Here is a 7,902-nt window from a genome sequence, read left to right on the forward strand (position 1 = left end):
GCCCACCCAAACCACCCCCTATTTTAGTTTCTTGGGTTCCAATCAACACATAATTATTACTTCTCTGCCCTGTGTTTTGTGTCACTTGGTTTTGCCCTTTCAGCTTCTATTCTTACTTTCCTTCCCATCCCAGTGGCACCCCTTAGGCCAGGGGTGGGCAAACTTTTTGACTCGAGGGCCACAATGGGTTCTTAAACTGGACCGGAGGGCCGGAACAAAAGCATGGATGGAGTGTTTGTGTGAACTAATATAAATTCAAAGTAAACATCATTACATAAAAGGGTACGGTCTTTTTTTTTTTTTTTTTTTTTAGTTTTATTCATTTCAAACGGGCCGGATCCGGCCCGCGGGCCATAGTTTGCCCACGGCTGCCTTAGGCCCTCAGAGAAGGGGCTGCTGCTGGCCTTTTCTGCAGTGAACTTACCAGTTTCATTTTTGTCCAGTGATTCAACTTCATCCCCTACAGATTCCATTTAGTTCGCTAGGCCACATAAGCACTCTGCCATTCTTCCTCATTTTTCTGCAGGACTACACTCCTACCCAAGGCAGCTGTGCCTGCCACAATCCAGACGACCAGATCCTTAAGAATGACCCAGACCCTGGCTAACCCCTATGTGGGAGCTCCTAGCAGAGGGAACGGTCATGGGAGAATACTGCAGTTCTTGACAAATGAAACAAAGGGCACAGGTTGATCTGCACCCACTACACATACCGTGGAATGGCAACGCCGTAAAGCACTGGCAACTACTAACAACTTCCACAGGGCCACACCAGGGATGTGCCCACTAACCACTGCCCAGGATTGGGGTTGATCAACTGAATGGCTTTCGACAAACAAAATGAAAAGATTTTTCTTTAAGCCCAAGTGCCCATCAGCAGATGAGTGGATAAGAAAGCTACGGTACATTTACACAATGGAATACTATGTGGCGGTAAAAAAGAACAAACTCTTCCCATTTGCAACAGCTTGGATGGACCTGGAGAGTATTATGCTAAGTGAAATAAGCCAGTTAGAGAAAGATAAGTATCACAGGATCTCATTCATATGTGGAATCCAATGAACAAAATAGATCCAGAGACATAGAACCGTGGAAGAGACATGAATTTCCAAAGGGAAGGTGGGGGTGGGGAGTGGAGGGGAGAGACTAACCAGGGAACTTATGTGCATATATGCATAGCCCATGGACACAAACAATAGTGTGGCGAAGGCTTGGGAGGGGCGGGGGCGGGGAGGAGGGGTTCAATGGGAAAAAAACAAAGGGGACATCTGTAATACTTTCAACAATAAAGATAAATTTTAAAAAAATAAAGTCCAGCCCTAGCCGGTTTGGCTCAATGGATAGAGTGTTGGCCTGCGGATTGAACGGTTTCAGGTTTGATTCCAGGTCAAGGGTTGTGGTCTCGATCCCCAGTAGGGGGCATGCAGGAGGCAGCTGATCAATGATCTCTCTTCCTTGCCCTTCCTCTCTGAAATCAATAAAAAAAAATATTTTAAAAAAATGAAGTTCATAAGCCCATAAACCAATCAAACAAAACCCCAAATACAAAAGCCTGTTTCTAAAAGCATTTTAAATGCTGCCAATCATTTTATGACAATTCCTGGCTCTTCTGAACTGAATAGCAGGTACTGCTCCCTACTTGTGCCAGACATCGTATTGTATCTGCTGTCAGCCCACTTTCTTACATCCATCATAGGCTGGCCTCCATCACTACCCAGTGGGATAACCAACTTCACACTGAATACCAGTTTATGAGACACTAAAGGTGCAAGGGGATTGACATATACCAGCGATTTTCAACCAGTGTGGTGCTAGAATTTTTTAAACATGCACTACCTGACTGTTTAGTCAGGGGCACTGACCTCTTTTCCCTTAGATCAGTGGTTCTCAACCTGTGGGTCGAGACCCCTTTGGTGGTCGAACGACCCTTTCACAGGGGTCGCCTAAGACCATCCTGCATATCAGATATTTACATTACGATTCATAACAGTAGCAACATTACAGTGATGAAGTAGCAACGAAAATAATTTTATGGTTGGGTCACATGAGGAACTGTATTTAAAGGGCCAGAAGGTTGAGAACCACTGCCTTAGATTGTCAAATTAAAAAAAAAAATGACAGATTTTCACCGCGGGCTTCGCTGAGCGGTACTTGGCTGCCAGATTGGGGTCGAGATGTCCTACATCCCGGGCCAGCCGGTCACGGCCGTGGTGCAAAGAGTTGAAATTCATAAGCTGCGTCCAGGTGAGAATTTAATCCTGGGCTTCAGCATTGGAGGTGGAATTGACCAGGATCCCTCCCAGAATCCTTTCTCAGAAGACAAGACAGATAAGGGCATTTATGTCACACGGGTATCGGAAGGAGGCCCTGCTGAAATTGCTGGGCTACAGATTGGAGACAAGATCATGCAGGTGAACGGCTGGGACGTGACCATGGTCACACACGACCAGGCCCGGAATCGGCTCACCAAGCGCTCGGAGGAGGAGGTGCGCTTGCTGGTGACGAGGCAGTCGCTGCAGAAGGCCGTGCAGCAGTCCATGCTGTCCTAGCAGCTCGCCGAGGTCCTGACATGCCTGCTGCCTCCTTGTACAGTGACACTACTTCCTCAGTCTGCCCCTCGTCCTGGCTCCTGCTGAGTGCTGGGCCCCACTCAGAAGGGCACGAGCTGGTCCCAGAGGCCTGACTGGCCTGCCTTCCCCTCACCAGTGGCCTGAGGCTCTGGGACCAGCCCTCCCTTGGACACCGAGGACTGGAAACAATGGCCTGGAGCCGAGTTGTCAGTCTGTAGTGACCACAAGCTCAGCCCCCAGACCCTGCTGCCTGGTCTCAGCAATGCCCAGGGGAGCAGGGGCCCCCACTTCCTGAGAGCGGCCACCAAGCAGAACGCCTGGTGGGCCAGCCCTGCCCTCTGTCTCAGCTCCAAAGTGCCTGTGTCCCATGCATTCCCGTTGCTCAGAGGGGATTCGACACTGCAGAGGCAGCAGAAGTTTGCCAGCATGGAAGCCAGCAGGCTCAGTTCACCCATCGCTCCCCATCTCCTCCGAGGGGCGCTAGCCTTCCAGGGTTCACCAGCTTACAAGATTTAGACGAGGTTTGAGGCTGACTTTTGAGGGCATTTTTCAAGATTGCCAATCTCCTCTATGCCTGTTTAACTTTTGTACTTTTTTAATCACTTTGATACAAAGGGTTTTTATCTTAAAAAAAAAAATGACAACAGCCAACACAACAATAGCTGTCCAGTGTGAATGAATCAAAATTACACTTTTTTTTTTTTTTGGTCAGATCGGCAAAGATACATTTTTGGTGTGCCTCCGAACTTTAGTAATTAGTTTACATGTGCCATGAGATGAAAAAGGCTGAAAATCATTGACATATACTATGGAATTCCCTCCAGTGGTTCCCAACCTTCTGGCCCTTTAAATACAGTTCCTCATGTTGTGACCCAACCATAAAATTATTTTCGTTGCTACTTCATAACTGTAATGTTGCTACTGTTATGAATTGTCATGTAAATATCTGATATGCAGGATGGTCTTAGGCGACCCCTGTGAAAGGGTCGTTCGACCCCCAAAGGGGTCTCGACCCACAGGTTGAGAACCGCTGGTATAGACAGTAAGGTCTGAAATGTAGGTTCCCCTTCAAATTTGATCTTTGCAAGTTTAACTTATTTACTGACAAAAAGTTTCTCCTCTTTTCGTAGACCTGCCTAAATTAATTTAGATGAGAAGAATGAACCTTACTTGTTCTTGGTTTTCTGAAGAGAGCCAATCAAGCACTTGCCCATGAAACCCATCATCTTACCTTGAAAATATATCCAGTCACCATACTATTCTCTTAACCTACAATTCATCCATCTTTAGGCCACATACTGCCTTAATAATCCTTATAATACACTGGAGTAGAAATCACGTGAATTAATCAAATCCTGTTCAATTACCCTTTTGCATTCTCCACCTGAGAGCACTCTGATTTTCCAATACTTGTTCTAAACATGGCCGATCTCACAATCTTCTCACTTATAAACTGCTGAATCACCAAAACCCAAACTTTCCCATCTGACAGTATAATTGATTGCCTATCAGATCACCCCCGAGAAGCTTTCATTGATTCCTGAGGGTGGGCAGAAATGGCTGGCAACTACCTGGGTTTTCAGTCAAGTTCATGCCCACCTGTGGGAGTGAGATCTGCCGTATTTAGGAACCAGATTTCTTTCTACTCCCAGACCATTCTAGGTTGTTATTCCTCTGATAGTTCTCTTCTTCCCTCCTAAGTCAAACTAATCACCCCAAAGAAAATCTTCACAATTCGTCGGCCAACACCCTGCCAGGTTTCTTTGACAGGAACACTAAGAGCCAAACTGGCTGGAGAGTCATTGCTACTGTGTACCTTAGCATCCACTGGCCCCATGGCCAACATGCCCACCCACCACTTGATAAGCGGAAGTTATTGTTGTCACTATGATTTCTTCTGTGTATTGGGAACAGGAGCTGAAGGTGAGATGCTATAGCACCTTCAGTTGGCTAGAGGGGTTACAAACTGCTGACGGCAGGCCCGTGAAATCTGGGTGACACAGCCAGGAGAAAAACAGATTCAATTCACAAAAAGCCTTTAAGCCTGGCTGGTACGGCTCAGTGGCTGAACGTCGACCAAGGAACCAAGGGATGGCAGTTCGATTCTCAGTCAGGGCACATGCCCAGATTGTGGCCTCAATTCCCAGAATGGGGCATGCAGGACACAGCCAATCGATGATATTTCTCTATCACCCATGTTTCTATTTTTCTATCCCTCTCCCTTCCTCTCTTTCTAAAAATCAATTTTTATTTATTTTAAATATATTTTTACTGATTTCAGAGAGGAAGAGAGAGAGAAACATCAATGATGAGAGAGAATCATTGATCTGCTGCCTCCTGCATGCCTCACTCCCCCCCGCCCCCCCGCCCCCCAGGGATGGAGCCTGCAACCCAGGAATGTGCCCTGATCTGGAATTGAATCATGACTTCCTGGTTTATAGATTCATGCTCAACCAGAGAGCCATGCCAGCAGGGTCTAAAAATCAATTTTTTTAAAAGAGCCTTTAAAATAATATAAGTCTTTGATGACATTCTCTTTAGAAGGAAGCCAAGGAGAAATTGCATCTCACCCCACACACAATCAAGCTCCTCCAAATTCTCTTTCCATATTTCTGTCTCCAAAATCCTAATTCCCATCAACAGCTGTTTCTTTCCCCTTCTCCTCCTGCTCTTTTCCACTGTCCTTAACCTTGCTTTCTTACTCCCCCTTCCCCTCTCTCTCCTCTTTGCTCAAGTGGAAAAATATGGCCTGCTCCTGACTATGTCTCTTAACTTTGTCAAAGACCTGGCAGGCAGCTGACTGAGCCAGCCAAGATCCTCCTCCTGGAAGTCAGGGAGTGGCAAGGGATTGGCACTGTATACATTAAAAAATTTTTTTCTTCTCATGACAACGGTACCAGACCAGTTCCAGTCTTTCTGGTGAGTTCCCGTGGAACACACACAGGGCCTCTACAATTTCATCCCTAGATTCTTAGGTAGCTGCTAGAGGATGTGAAGGATCATCCCTCCCTGTTCTCCTTGGACCACTGACCACCTTTTGTCTGGTGACCTACCTAGCTGTCCATCACCAGAATTGTTTAGGAGGAAGAAGAATGATCTGTCAGGGACTCCCTCTATCTCTAAAATTCTGTGACTCCTAATGCCTCTGCTCCTTGCAGTTCAACGTCCTGTCCTTCTAATTGTTTCTTTAAAACTGACCACTCCCCTTCTCAATCTTCAGCTTTAACCAACTGAGAGAATTCTCATACCATTTCACTAAAAACCTCACCTCAAAAACCTCAATCTCGCCGGGCCAGTGTGGCTCAGAGTGTCAACCTATGAACCAGGAGGTCACAGTTCAATGACCAATCAGGGCACATGCCTGGGGTTGGGGGCTTGATCCCCATTGGGGGGGGGCGTGCAGGGGGCAGATGATCAATGATTCTCTCTCATCATTGATGTTTCTGTCTCTCTCTCTCCCTCTCTGAAATCAATAAAAATATATATATTTTAAAAAACCTCAATCTCATCCTCTCCATTATTCAGACTACCACAGTATCCCAGGGTGAAATGTTATCTATCCGACTTCTAATTTGGGTTTGGTGAATTGTGTCCTGTTTATCATACAATAGTATCGAGGAAAAATTATGTGTTCTTCTGTCTACTCAGATTCGTGGAACTCACACTTGGTATGACTCATGGGAACTAGAACACTTAAGAAGTGATAGTTGTGGCCAGCACCCAACTTCCATTATTTTCTGAAGGGTAAATAAATAGCATGGTGCCAAACTTATTAGTCAGACCTCTCTTTGGAGACAAGTGACAGGAACTCAATTCATGCTAGCTTAAGCAACAAAAATGGATGTGTTGGCTCACTTAACTGGGAAATCGAGGAGTTTGTACTGGCCACAGACACAGCCGGATCTCAGGTTTAAAGAAAGATATCAGAGTTTGTGCTCTAAACCTCTCATTTCTGTTTGCCCCTTCGTATGCATCCCATTCTTTTCTACTTCAAAAGAGCTCCCCACAATCCCCCCAAAAGAGCTTTCTTCAATACTTGGGAAGACTTTTGCTGACAGCTACCAACTATGACACCCCAATTTAGTAACACCAGCAGAAAACACATTTTTCTCTCTCATATGCATCTATTAGTTCCAGAGAAAGACTTTAATTGATTTTTTTTCCATCAAAATGTTCACCCTTTCAGACCACGGTTGCCAGAGGGATGGGATTCTATAATTTTGAATCTTTATTACACCACAGGGAATAGGACTGATGTCCCAAAGGAATGCATGGACAGAGAAAATTACATATGTCTACTGCACAGCGGGAGGGAGGGAGAAGAGGACACGTTTGGGGTTCGAAGCACTTGTGTTCCTGTGCCCTTTGACTAGGCATGTGACTTTTGAAAAGCCGCCTGTGTCTTCTGGAGCCTCAGTTCTTCCTGAATAAAATGGTTACATGGTCATTACTAGTACGATATTAAATTATATGTTACATTGCATCTTTTTAGATACCAGGTGATCTTTCAGATCATGAAAACTGCCTCGGCTGAGGAAGGCATTGCCACAGGGCCCACGTCCTCTATTTTTATGCCAATGCATCTATGAGACTCTCCACTTAAGGAAGAGCTTTACCATCTACCATACAAGTTAGAAAAATGAAGCTCACGAAGCTGCAATGCCTCTTGACTAAAATTAACTTATTTGTGTAACTGCAGCCACACGCAGGCACACAAAATATATGACGATACTGCAACTGAATCATTTCCTGGATTAAGAAAAGTGGCAGAGCCCCACTGAAGGACAACACGCACACAGACAACCACCTCACAGGCAGGGATCCCTGTGAGCACGTAGGCAGAGCCTCTCCTCTGGGGAGCCCACTCTAGGGCTATCAGCGGTTCTCAACCTGTGGGTTGCGACCCCTTTGGTGGTCGAACGACCCTTTCACAGGGGTCGCCTAAGACCATCCTGCATATCAGATATTTACATTACGATTCATAACAGTAGCAACATTACAGTTATGAAGTAGCAACGAAAATAATTTGATGGTTGGCTCACAACATGAGGAACTGTATTTAAAGGGCCAGAAGGTTGAGAACCACTGGGCTAAGTCAAGGCCAAAAGGCTTGCGTTCATGCACACCCTAACGTGTGTGCATGTGTGAGTGTGTGTGTGTGAGTGTGAATGTGTGTGTGTGTGTGTGCACGCGCGCGCGCCCCCGCAGGGTGGAAGCGGGTAGGAGGGAGCGCTAGAACAGGCTAGGAAATTAAAAACACACACACACACAAAACAACCCACAAAAACAACTATCCAAGGCGTCTTTAGCTGGCTCCTTCCAGAAGCGCAGCG

General features: G+C 46.0%; 1 pseudogene; it reads left to right on the forward strand.

Moving 5' to 3' along the window:
* The first annotated feature begins 2,125 nt into the window (after window positions 1–2,125).
* LOC102429493 lies at window positions 2,126–3,207 on the forward strand (annotated as a pseudogene).
* Window positions 3,208–7,902: the final 4,695 nt, after the last annotated feature.

The sequence above is a fragment of the Myotis lucifugus genome, unplaced genomic scaffold, assembly GCF_000147115.1.
Source record: "Myotis lucifugus unplaced genomic scaffold, Myoluc2.0 scaffold_4190, whole genome shotgun sequence".
Taxonomy (NCBI): Eukaryota; Metazoa; Chordata; class Mammalia; order Chiroptera; family Vespertilionidae; genus Myotis; species Myotis lucifugus.